At 39.3% G+C, this 13,979-nt stretch overlaps 1 protein-coding gene across 1 annotated transcript in view; it reads left to right on the top strand.

Annotated features, from left to right (window-relative positions):
• ELOVL7 (ELOVL fatty acid elongase 7) overlaps positions 1-13,979 on the top strand; it is a 31,672-nt gene that overhangs the window by 3,206 nt on the left and 14,487 nt on the right. The window lies entirely within an intron of this gene.

Consider the following 13,979-nt stretch of genomic DNA (forward strand, 5'->3'; position numbering starts at 1 on the left):
GAGTGGTTATTCTGCATTTTTCCACAGTGCTAGGGAGCAAGTCCCATGTGCTTGCCCTGGGACCTCACCCAATACTGAGGCTCATTGCTGCATGTAAAGAGCAAATACGGCCTCAAGGGTGGAAACAAAACGTTTTACTCCTCAAAAAGATGAGATTATTAGAACAAAAGAATTAATAAATCTAGTAGTTAATTTTGTAAGCCAATTGTACTTTTTTTAAACAGCTCAGTTTAAAGGGTACCTCTAAAGCTAGAAGGACATGCAGTAATTTAAGTGCCTCTTGTCACATTTCCAATTTTCCAAAAGTTTGGCAAAGTTGCCAGTGATGTAGCAATTAAAATTTTTTTTTCCATGTATATGACATTTAGTTGAAATCCAAAACATAAAAAGTTAAATATGTGAGTTTACACTGATGAGAGACACCAGAATAACTTAGGTGTTTCTTATCTTTACTTGTCTTTGGTTTCAGTGTTTAATGCTGACCATTGACATGCAAATATTGAATAGTTAGTTGGTTTTCATTTTGCTTTTTGGTCATCTTTTTCTATTTTTAATCAATTCACAAAGTAAAATGCTTTCAATGTGTCTGTCAAGATGTCTTTTTTTTTCTTCTGCATGTTTTTTGTTTTTTCATTCTGTCTGCTTATGATGGCTACACAAAGCAATTTATCACTGAAGATGTTGATTAGAAAACACCTATAAGTGATTCGTGAATGGAGTAATGTGAGATGAATAAACAGTTTAGAGAACCACAGATTTAAGTGTCTTTAAGTGTTATCTTGGTTCTCGATGAGAGTCAGAGGAATTGAATTTCAGTAGCATTTAATTTCAAAATCCTGAGGTAGCAGGATCTTTCAAAATCTCTTAAAAACTACTTGTGAAGCTTATCCAGTCCAAAGCAAACTCTGGCTTCCACCTGCAGAGAGGCACACATGTCACAAGGAGGACAAATACAGGTGTCAGTAAACTCTATGAATCACCTTATTTGCTAGGAGCAATGGTATTCGGATTGCCCCTTTACAGGGTAAAAGCAGCAAACACATGAACCCTTATCTCCACTCCACTTATGATACCTACTTGGGCTGATGCTGCAGTTTCCCCAACATTTCTCTTATTCCACCTGCTTTTCTTTGCATATGCTTCTTGTGTCACTTTTGTTTTGGACTGGAGTATTTATTGGTGAAAGCTGGTACTAAGAAGCACTGAGGAAACAGTCTGGGTTAAAAAAGACCCTTTCTTTTTCTGTGAGGCTTGCTCTCCTGTGCTGAGTCTGTTTCTCAATCTGTTTTATTATGCAGCCAGAAAAATGGTTGTTCCAGCAGAAGTCAAGGGTGACATAGGAGCAGGTATGAGTAATGGGGAGAGAGGTTGATTAAAATTACATTGCTACTATTAAAAGTGCTCTTATAATTGCAAACTTACCCTGTAAACAGCCAGACTTGCTCTGCTTGAGCAGGCTGTGCTCAAGAGAAGCTGCTTGTAGCAGCTTTATGAATTCCTACATGCTGCCTGCCTGTGTTTAATTGTATTGTGAAATTCTTTGTAGTTTGGATTATGTTTTATATTGATATGGGCCTTGCACTTTGGGCTCTGTGCCTGGAACCTCTATTCAAAGACTTTTTTTTTTTTTTTTTTTTAAAGCAATGCCTCACTGAATGCATGTGAATATGAGCATAAGTTTGTCTAGTGCACTGCAAAACCCTGTGCAAAGAAATAGGATGTACTGTGTGAAAAGCTGCTAAGTTTCAACAGGCATCTCATGGGCTGGAATTCAAGAGAATGCTCCTATCCCAGTGATGGCATTCAGGGTTTATGGCTATGCCTGAGATAAAAATATAGCTTACTCTATTCCTTTTTTTCTTTGTTTTCTAACAAAAGAAGGGGACGACTCTTGCTGGACTCTGACTCACAAAGATCAGTTTGTTGATTTGGAAATAATTTGCATTGTATCATCAGTCCTGAAATGACTTAAAGCCAAGTCACAAAAACCTGATTCAGTGGTTCTCTGTATGCTTTTAGAGTATGGGAATGGTTCACATTGGTACTGTGTTCTTTCTTTTAGGAAAGTTGTGGTGTTATGAATAGATGGAGATGGGCCTGTGGAAATGTCTGTAGTCAGTTCAGAGAAGTGGTAGCTGGCAAGGTTTCCTTTTGTACAGGTGAAAATTACTTGGATTCAAGTATATTGCAAGAGAACAGTGTGTTTTACAGTATTTGCATTCTTTACATCCACAATAATCCCTTTTGTATTTGTTTAAATGTACAGTTGGAAAAATCTAGATAAAATACATTCTTTATCATTTTGTAGTCAGAGTTCTAGCTTGTTTGTTCCGTGCTGAAGAAAAAAAAATCACTTTTTAGTCTTTAGCTCTACAGAAGGGGTGTGACAAGCTTAATGAAATTATTATAACTACTATTATTATTACTTTGGATGTGTCCTTGTCCCCTTTTGTCTCTTGTGAATGAGAATTGTAGAATATACAACTGATCAAAGCCAAGAGGATAATGAAGCAAACTCAAATGTTCACTGTCGACTTGGAAATGAAACCTTTCATAAAATTATTTGTAAGGTACTTCTTGAAAGTCTTGTTACAATCACTCTCATTATTTCTGCTGTGCTGACAATATTGTTTCTGCAGCACCTGTTGTTCTGTAACAAGTCAGGTTGTTTGGGAGTTTGCTTAAGTTTGTTTTTACATGAAAAAGGAAAACAACCTTTTAAGACAAGACTGTAAATAGCCTTGTGCCATAGCCCTTAGATATTTAGGAAGTCAACTCAGTTTAACTTCTAACTAGGAGCATGGCAGATTTTCGAAAGAGAGGAGGGAATGAAAAATACAGGTGCCATTAGAATACTCTGTGGCTCTCTTCAACTAGTCCTTTAATAACTGCTTGAAATCTTAAGGGGTAAGTATTCTCCATCTGAATTTCAGATCATCCTGAAACAGCTTTTTGTAAACTGAAGCGATCCACTTAATCAGTTAGGGAAGCTTATCAGAAAGTTGTGGAGAAAATGTTCCTGAACATTGACTGGACCATGTTGAGTTCTGATTTGCTCTGAAGTTTTTTCCAGTTTTGAAATGAGGTTGCTATTTTATTTTAAAACTGAACATCTCATATACCCCATTTGAACTGCATTTAAAAGTATGGAATGGAAAATTGCCTCTGGAGGTGTGGAAATTGTGCAATCTGGTGTTCTTGCTTTTATCCTGTAGAGAGTTTACGCATATTGTTGTAAAATGTGATATTTCATCAGTTGCTTTCATCCAAGGTGCTGAAGCATCACCCTTGATTGAATCTAAAAAGACTTCTGTGATAAGTGAGGGAGTCACTTTTAGACACCATGAAATTATATGACCTTGGCTCATTCTTTGAGATGACTGCAGCGGGAAGAGATCCAGTCTTCCTTTCCAGTCAGTGGGATGGCATCACACTTTTTGGATATGGTCAGCTGGTTGAACCTGCACCTGAATAATGTATATATAAGACAAAGAATATGTGCAAAAGCAAATTGTTTGGCTTAAGTGTGAGCAATAGAGTCATTGCGAAGTGAGGCAGAAGAAGAGTAGAAGCAAACCAGGTTTGCTTTCATGATGAGGGCTGTGGTGTGGCTTTAGGTTCAGAAAAGGGGGTGTGGCCCACTAGTTTTGCATATTAACTGGAGTATTGAACGAGCACACAACACTTTGGTTTTGTTTACAGCTTTGCTGTGTTAATTGGTAGCAGACATGCCCCTTTTTCTCTGGGGGCTGAGAACTTCATACAGAGAGTGAACCAAACCCACTGACGGATCTCTCCTGCAAGGCTTTGAAACTTGTATGTCAAAATACTATTTTTGATAACTTAAATGCATAGCTATACATAAGTCTAATTTTCTTTTGTATTGGAGACAGTCCAGTTTTATCCTGTTATACTGCTGTAGCATGCTGAGTAGACTGTTAGACACTTGTCTGTTTCTAGTATACTGGTGTTTTAAAGGAGCATTAGTATTAGGCTGAGTACTCTGCTGCTTGCCAAGCTTCTTTATTGGAAGTATTATTGTCTCCTGTGTTATTCTGATGTTGCATATCCATTGTTTAATGCACTTTGTTGATGGGATCTCTTTTTTTTTTTTAAGCTATTTGTATTTGGCAAACTTTCAGGATCGAAAAGAGGACAAAAAATGTGCAGTTGCCTTGCCCAGAGATAGCTGGTTCATCCCTACATGCTGTCTGGATGAACTGTTGTATTTTAAACTGCAGAGATGTCTTGTGATCCTGGATTGTCTCCAAGTGATTGGAAAGATAGTTAAAAGTACATTCTGTTGTGGTAGTGGAAAATATTGATAGAAGATGGAAAAATTCTTACATACCTGTGATCAAACTTGTGCTTGGATGTGTTGTTTGATTCTGCTTCTCTGTGAAGTTACTGTTTGGTGTTCCAGGCTGATTTTAAAAAGCTCTGAGTTACAAACTCATGGCCTGCACAGTGCTGCTTTTTGTGCCATTCTTGAGCTTCCAGGAGGTGCAAAATAATGAAGACTTTTAGAAATCCCTATTAGCAAAGGAACTAAGGTCTAGATAACTAGATCTGGAGCTGAGTATGCCTTCACAGCTGTGTATTTTTATTAATGTATCTTTGCCCATAATATCAACCTCTATTTTGTGTTTTGTTCTGTAAACTCTTGCATATTGATTTCTTGGAATTTGAATGAAAAATGTATATATTTTAAAGCTGAATTTTCATAACAAGGTCTGGTTTTAAAAAATCTTTGCAGATCAAACCAGTTAATGCTTTTAGGTAATGGATGATTTTGCTTTCATGAGAGCTCTTGAGGTTAGGCTGTCTTCTGAATACTGTCCATGCAACATTGTGTTGCCCACACAGCCTTTTTCTTTAGTTCCTACAGGCCTTTGCCTGCTCTGGGTCACTGTGTCTGGATGTTTCCTCACTCCAGTACTTATAGGCAAACATGAATATTCCTATTCCATACTGTTTCTTGAGTTCTGACCTCCAAGTCTGTCACAAGAACCCTTTCAAAGTCCAGCACTTCCATAGTCCTTAGAAGCTTTTCCATAGCAAGTGGAAAAGAGTATTTTTGGAACTGCTGCTAGCACCGTATGAAAGCAAAGGTGCTCCCATTCTAGTGTTCACCCCATGTGCCCAAGCTGCCAAACTGGATCTGCCTCCAACGGGTGAGTCATCCCAAAAACAAAAGGTACTGGGGAAAGTTATCAGGCAAGTAGTGTAAGCAACATGCAGGATGGCTGGAGTGGTACCCAAAAACTTACTCAAATTTTGAATAGAATCAAGTGGGGGCTCATAATGTATTAATTTCCATGCATTCATCTCTGGATTCAACATATAATCACAATGCAAGTGGCTTTGACTTCAGGATGAGCGTGTGGGGTAATTTCCTCCAGTTATCCTTAAACTTCAGATACCTATCTGCTGTCCATTTCCATTCTCCACCCCATTGTGATTCCTCCATTGAGTATAAGATATATTAGAAATATCTGGCTTTTCCATTTCAGAAACTTGTATTTCACTTTTTCCCTTCCACAGTAACTCTAGTCATGTGCAAGTGTAAGCTAATTACCTATTTATTGGGGGTTTTTTTAAGTGGAGCTCTTCTTTGGGATGTAGAAATAAAAAATTGAGTGCCATGAGAAATTGACTTTACTGCTCTGTTTAGTTGTTCTGCTTGAGAGGCCTGTGTCTCCAAACAGTGGTATAATGTGCCTTCATGGGTTGCCTGATACTAATACTCATGAGTGTGCTTCATAGTGATTAACCAAACCTTTCATCATGCTGAAGAATGTTAATTTAAACAACAACAACCTAACGCCTGTATACCTCCCTGCAAACCCTCAGTGATTTGAAACTTCCAGCTGCAGCTGTATAAATTACCAGCTCTGGACTGGGAGGATTTAGGATGTGGCAGTTGCTTCCTGGAGTGCTCCAAAAACTACATGTGCCAAGACTGGACATGGGAGCGGCAGCTTTTTAACGATACTGTCAGCATGCTTTCTTGGGTAGGAGGAGTGTTCTGAGACCTTAGTTTAAAAAGCACTTAGGACATTTCCTTTAAAGTGGCTTTTGTCCCCCCAAAGTTCTGCCACCACCTGTCACTGTGGCCGTGTCACACGTCCCCGAGCTGACGTTGCGCTGTGCGGGTCACTGCCAAAGGTGCTAGCACAGCTGGTTCCCCCTCTCTCGGAAGAGCCTCCCAGGGAGGGTGCAGTTGCTGATGTTTACAATGCTCAGCAGCATGTCCACTATGGTGCATGGAAGCTTAAAAAGAGGGGGGAGGGAAGGGAGGGTGTCAGTTCTAGGTCAGCTGCCTTTAAAATTTATGCCTGCCTACTGCAATGCAAGCAAAATAGGAGCAGAAGGAATGCATTATTTTGCTGCCTAGGATATCAGCCCAGGACCCAGAGGGTGGGTAGGTTGAGCAAGTGCAAGGCAGTGGGAAACAATGGTAAAGCAAATTAGCTCACGTCAGCATGGGAGAGTGGTGTGGGAGCAGTTCAACTACTGTAAATTGCTGCGTTAGAGGGTGTACAAAATAGTATGTTGCAACTCTGCACGGGTGTTATCAGTGTTACTACTTACTAATATTCTGGACCCAGCAAGGGTAGAGCTGGTGCAATAAAAATTCCATAAAATGGCATTGATTTTGCAATGTTGTTTTGCTATGGCAACTACAGTGACAAGAGCTGAGTGTATGCTATACACAAGATGTAACTGTGGAAAAACACCTCTTCCTTTAATAATTATGAATATTTTTCACTTTAGTTGCTTACCTCTTCTTTCTTAAGGTGAATATTGTGTTCTTAAGGTAATTATTTACTTTTCTTTTTCCATCTCCTCTTCCTATGAAACTCTTTTCTGATGTATTTTCGTGTTACAAAGACAGCTCCATCTACCTGTCTTTGTCTACTGTAAGTGAAAATTATGGTCTAATTTTTTTTCCCCTAGTGCTGAATACCAACTGGTATATTACCCTTGATTACTTGGTTATGACATGTCTTTGGAAATAAAAAAGCTTGTCTACTTTTTTTTGCATTGGCATTGGCTAGGTTAGCAAGTTGCTACCTATGAGAGGAGTCCTGTTCCCTTTATTTTTAAGGAGTCTTCTCTGGAAGCTGAAGTCTAGCTCTGCTTTTCTGTTTCTGTTTAGCTTCCATGGAGTGACCCCCACTGTGACTATTTAATGACAATTTATGCTGTTGTTCTGCTAAGAGGTGGGTAAACACAAACCAAGTCCTTGGTAGCAAACTGCTTCTATTGTGATTCATTCAATATATGAGAGCCTTATATTAAGGTAATTCTTATGCTATTCAGTTAATTTTTATGCATTAACTCTTAACTGTAAATTAGGGTAGATGATATGGTGGAGTGACTCAGTGACTCAGCTTGCTGCTAAGCGAAGGGGACACTCTCAGACATTAGACATCTTTGATCCCTTTCATTCAAAGTATTTAGTTGGCACTTGCACTCCCTCTCTCTTTTTTAGAGCTTACCTATAAACTGAGTATTAAAAATGTGCTTCTGAGGCAGCTTAAAAAAATTCAGTGTTATCTTTCGCAGTGCAGGTAAATAGCAGTCCTTACCCCTCTAGTTCAGTACAGAGCTCTATATTCTGTTTTGCTTGGTTACTAATGATGTGTATGCACTTTAGAAACACCACAGCTCTAAATAATTCTTACATATCCTTATCAGAACTGTCTCTACTATAGCTGTTTGTAGAGGAAAAACAAACAGAATGGGTAAGAGCTCTGTATGTTAGGAACATGTTGGCTTGTAGATGAACGAGCAGGGAGTGCAGGGGGTATGAGTTAGCATGGTTGCACAGCACGGCTGAAAATACTAGATTGTGTTACTGCTTTCTAGCCTTTAGTTCATGTTTTGTGAAAGTTTGCTTAAAATGACCTAAAGCTTAGTTGATGTGGTCTTTCAAGTAATTCTGAAATGGTGCTTTCCTAGTTGTACAATAAGGTAAGGAGGAAGCAGGCGAGTCTAAATCCTTTGGGAAAGGAGGATATTAACCTGGGTTGAATATAGCCCAGCTACTGAATCAATGCATTACCAAAGGCCTTTGATAAGGTTAATGATATACCACTATCTAACGGAAGTGAGGTTGCATTAGCAACCTTATTTTGACTTCTAAGTGAAGGTTGTCATGCTGTGTGTGCCTCAGGAGTCACTGTGTATGCAGGTCTAGGTGACATTGTGAGCTGGTATCACAATGAGCTAGAACAAACTCAAAACAGCCAAGGGTAAGTAGTGCACTGGGGCACCAAGGAGAAGAGCTGCTGCTCTAAGGTCTGTGAGGAGCCACTCACTGCAGTAGAGTAGGGAGGTGAGACTGGTTGGCTGAAGGATGGCTGACATTTAAATGCTCAATAAAGAGCTTTTGTTAAAGGCAGGGGAGCACTGAAAGCAAGTTGGAATCTTAGGAACTTTACATCTGCTAATGTTGTTTGTTTTCTCTGAAACATTGAAAGTATGGGGAGAGAAAGTTGGTGAAGATACAGTGATGTCCATGGTGCTCAAGTCCTAAATGAAACTGAGAACTTTTTCAGGGATGTGCCCAGAGTGTCATACTTGATTTAACCTGATAAGTAGATTCAGAATTGCAAAGAAACTTCTTTCCAGGCTATAGTTGCAAGAACTATTTAGACTTGAAAAGTCTTTCTATTGATGTAGAAGATTAGTCCCTAGGATAATTTCACATGCATCCCTGCAACCTCAGGTGATATGTTTTAGATATGTAAGATACTGGTGATGACAGATCTTTTCCTGCCTTACTGTAGCACAATGTAATTTTTGTGGTTTCACATCTCATCTTGTAGAGTGTCCTGGTGGACAGTGGGATGACTTTTTGAGGTGGAGCATGTGAAGTGTTTGACTATCAATCAAATCCAGGATTGTCTATGAGTAGGTGGGACTGGATGATGATGTGGTCTCCCTACAGGACTTCATTATCAGCTTAAAGGGATCTATGACAGGGCTGTTATTCCTACTTTTCTCCCTTTCTATGGCATTTCAATTTGTGAGTTTTAATGTTTCCTTTGCACAAGCCAGTGCAGCCTTTCAAGTCTGAGTTGACTGAGAAATAATAACTTTTTTTTTCATTCTCAAAGCCTAAGCTTTAATTTGGATTGGTGAACAGCTGTGGCTTATCTTGCAGCTGCCTGGAGCAGCCCCACTGGCAGTGATGCTGTGGGACTGGACTGCACAGGGGGCCTTCCTCATTCAGACACTGGTGACTGACAAAGCAGGGCTATACTCCTGAAATTGTTCCCATAAGAAGGGGATTTTCCATGCCTGTTGTTGCTGTTCAGCTTTGCCATGAAGTTTTCAGCATCTGTTCCTTTAACTATTTATAGAGAGGTGTGGAAGCAAATACAAACTGGTCTTTATTTTACGCAGCAGCAGAGTGGAAAATGCATTGGACAGACAAAAAACCAGTGAAAAGTGTAGTTGAAATTAAACCTGTTTTCACTAGTTGTGCTACTTAAAGTACTTTTGTCACATAGGTGAATAACAGATTTGATGCTAGTTTAAAAAGCAAAGGATTAAATAATGAGGTGCTATGTAAAAAGATCAGTAAGAGTGACTATACAAGATAAGCATTAGATATCTTATTGTATAGTTCCAATGAGGAATTTTAGAAAATGTTCTAATAAAGCTTCTTAAGCCTCAGAAATCTGGTTTTAGGATGTTCACTGTCATCTAGCAGGGGCAGTGTTTATAAGTGAGTTTATCAAAGAGGAAAAAGCCATATAATTTAAAGCAGGATGTAGCAAAATGCATGTGAGGTGAATCTCACAAACTGGGCTGAATATGAAGGCATAAAAATGGAAAAGGTGACAGAAACTTTTCTCAGCAAAATCCATAACAAGAGGTGACACCCAGCTGAAGTTTAAAACTTTGTTGCAGAACATGGGTGAGTAATCCATGTAATATAATAGGCAGTTTGTAGTTGCTTGCCATGTGACATAAGGGAGTAGTGTAGTTAAAATAACTGCAATTATGTAACACACAGCCTTGGGAAATAGGAAGGGCAGAGCTGGTATTTCCCAGGTAAATCTTAAGATACCATCTGCAAAACGTCCTAATTTAATTACCTTCTGAACTTCAAGAGCAGAATTAACAACAGTATACAAAGTGATTCTGAAACATGAAAGTTTCATAATTGTGCCTGAATATGTAAGCCAGTATTACTGCCATTTCTTAAGCTATAATTTTGAAATCAGACCTGCATGTGTCAATGTTGCTGTAGGCTCTCCCTCTCTTCTAGTGGGGTCTGCAGGGTGGATGATCCTCCAGTCATCATGGGCTAGGTGTGATACTCCAGAAGCTTTGTTTTTGAGACCCATCTTGGGTGTAAATTAGACCACTGAATTCTGCCCTGGGTTGTCATAATCTCCAGACATTTTCTAAAGGTTCACTGTAAAAGTATCTTGTCTGTCTTTTTAGAAATAAGCTTTTTTCTCTCTAATGTTTATTTTTAATGTTAAGTGTTTAAGTTCATGTGAATTGAAAATTGTTTTTTTGGAGTGACAGAGCTTATATTAGATTGTTTCATTCTGAGGGGGTTTTTTGTTTGTTTTTTTTTTTTGTGTGTGTATTTTTTTGTGAAGTTCTTTTATGTGCGTATTTTGTTTAGTAGCCATTAACATAAAACAATTTTTGTAAAATTACTATTTAAAAGCAAATCTTGATATCTGTTTTATTATTTAAAAACTATGTAGGGGGAATAAATGAGCATAAAGAATGGCAAATATCTTTCATGTGGGTTAACCAAAGGAATGTGAGAAATTTCTTGTTTTCATTTAAAAATTAGGAATATTTGAGGCATACCAGTAATTCCCATTACAAAAATCGCTAATAGTTTTGTGAGCTAAGTGAACTTGAGCACTTTCAACAGCTTGTTTCCTTACCACTTCTCATCGTTAGACATTCTCATATGGTTTGCTGTAGTATTTGTGGCATTTCTGTTGGCATAAACAATCCTATCTGCCCTTGTCTCTCCAGTAAAGGTAATGGTCCAGCCTGGAACTGGTTCTGCCAAGCTGTATGCCTTAGCTGAGCTGCAGTTACTGGGCTCTTCCAGCTGTCTGCTGAGCTGCAGGCTACCAGAGCACAGCAGAGCATTACTTTGCTCTTTAACACAAAACTTTTCCTCCTTTGCCTCACTTATATCTCCTTTTCTTACAATGGCGGAGGCACATTTGTTTAAAGATATCTTCAGAAATTATGCTGCTACACTGACTTGAACTTAGGTACACAGTATTATTTCCATTGACAAAAAAAAAAAGTAGTGCTTATTTCTTTTGAAGAGCTGAATATCTTGCATATGTTTTTTAGGTGGTTTTGAAAGTTGTTTTCCAATTGCATGTATTTGAGAGGACTGTCTCTGTTATTTAGACCTTTTCAAGCTGGCCAGACTATTTATATGACTGTATTTTTGAGTTTATGTAAATTGTTTGCAATATATTGTTTAAAATGACCCAATTTTGAAAATTAGTCTGCTTGTGTTCCCTAATTTTGAGAGAGTTTGCTACCAACTGGGCAATCTATTGTGCATTTTAATGGCATTTTTAAGTTTTGATATGAGCAGAAAGGGGAAGATTGGAAATAAAAGTGCTGATGTACTGACTTTGTAAGTACGTTAGCAGGTAGATAAATCACATGTAAGTTTTCCTGACTGAACTAGGGCTATACAAATGCATAACGGGCAGATGAGCTTATAGTATGAAGAACTAAACTCTGTATTTAACAAATGGCCTTCTCTGGCCCCAACTCATTGACCCCTTAGGTGAACTCTTTCCAGTCTCTTAGAAGATAATTTCTGTAGCCTACTGCCAAATGTTTTGGAAGATTGCATTACGGTCAAAGCATTATCAGTTTACTGCTTAACAACACAGTTATATTATTAAAAAACAGTCTTTCAGAAATGGTTTAGTTTCTTTGGTGAAGCACAAGCTAGTTGTTTATCTTGTATGTAGGTACGTGATTTCCTTTTTTTTCCACTCTTCCATTATCAAGCAGGCCTTGATCATATTATTTTCCAGTGCGTATGAATATGTGTGAAGTAAGTGTAACAAGGTAAGACAAAATATTTTTCATGCTGCAATTAACTCTCCTTTTGTAGGTGGTAAACAAAAAATTATCCTGAGAACCTAACATTAACATTCTTCTGTTCGCAGAAGTGGATTTATGAAGGAAAACTTTGTAGCTAGGTAAGAAAATAAGTAGAATTGTAAAGCAAATTGAAAGTGAAATAGTAATGTCATATATAAAAGTTGGTTTTAAATAAACCTTTTAACTGTAGGAAAATTCTGAACAGCACTGTCTTTCTTGCAGACATTGTTTCTTAAAGTAATTGGAGTTAACTTACTGTATTTTGCTTACCTTTAGATTCAGATTCAGATCAGTCACTATTGAGTGCTGAGGCTGGGGCTGCTTTCTGTGTAAATCCTTCTCTGTTTACTGAACTTATCCTTCTCTAAGTTACTGAACTCCAGTGTTACTGAACTCCAGAAACTTTCAGAAAAAGTTTGCTAACTGTGGTGGAGTTATTTCTTGCTTAACTATGAATGGAAAAGAAATCTTGAAGTCTGAGAGCCTCCCCTGTCTAAACTTTTGAGGACTTTTAAAGTAAGAGGAGCTGTGAGTGCTGGGGTCAGGACAGTTGGGACAAATCCCTCACCATCAGTATGGCAAGGGCCAGTTTCACCATTTTCATCATCTGCCTTTCTACTGGAGCTAGAAGAAATCTATTGGAAATAGATTCCAGATAAAAGTCTTGCATTTGGCCTCAATGCCTAGCAGGCATAAGAGCTGCCAGCACATTTGTCTGACTTCTGATATAAAAACTAAAGCGGAGGAGTCAAGTGGGTAAATGTAGAATTGTCTGGTGTTCAAGTGGGTAAATGTAAAGAATTGTCTATTTGTGAGTTTATAGTTGTTGAATGACAACTGTAAGAGGATGTCATGATCAACACCCCAAGCCCATTGTAGTGGGTTGACCCTGTCTGGGTGCCACATGCCTACCAAAGCCTCTCTCTCACTCCCCTTCACTGCTGGACAGGGGAGAAAAAGTTCAACAAAGGGTTCATGGGTTAAGATAAGGATTGGGAAAGATCACTCACCAAATAACATCAGAGACAGAACAGACTTGAATTAAAGGTAATAACTGAATTTACTACTAACTAAATCAGAGCATGACAATGAGGCCTGAAAACACCTTCCCTCCACCCCCCCCTCCTTCCCAGCTCTGCCTCCTCCCCCCATGAGTGGTGCAGGGAGGTGGCAAATGTGGGTTGTGGTCAGTTCATCATACATCCCTGCCGCTGCTCAGGGAGAGGAGTCCTTCCCCTGCTGCAGCATGGAGTCTTCCCAATGGGCGAACTTCTCCAGAACTTCTCTGTGAACTTCTCCAGTGTGAGTCCATCCCATGGGCAACAGTTCTCCATGAACTGCTGCAATGTCAGTCGCTCTTCCATGGATGCAGTCCTTCAGCCACAGCCTACTCCAGTGCGGCCTTCTCTCCCCATGGGTTCACAGCCTCCTCTCTGGCATCCGCCTGCTCCAGTGTGGGTCTCCTTCATGGGCTGCCAGTGGATCTCTGCATTCCAGGGGCTGCAGGGCCACAGCTGCTCCCCATGTCTGCACCATGGGCTGCAGGGGAACCTCAGCTCTGACCTCAGGAGCACCTCCTGCCCTTCCTTCTGTGCTGACTTGCACGTCTGTGGGGCTGTTCCTCTCACATGTTCTCAACTCTGATCTTCTCTGGTGGCAATTACAACTGCACAAACATTGGGTGGTTTTTTTTTTCTTCTTACATCTGTTACCACAGAGGCATTGCCACAATTTTTAATTTCTAATTGGCCCAGCCTTAGCCAGTGGCACATACATCTTTGAAAACACCACAGACTGGCTCTGTTGGACACTGAGGAAGCTTCTCAGGCTCTCACAGAAGCCAC

Source organism: Ammospiza nelsoni, chromosome Z, assembly GCF_027579445.1.
Source record: "Ammospiza nelsoni isolate bAmmNel1 chromosome Z, bAmmNel1.pri, whole genome shotgun sequence".
NCBI classification, from domain to species: Eukaryota; Metazoa; Chordata; class Aves; order Passeriformes; family Passerellidae; genus Ammospiza; species Ammospiza nelsoni.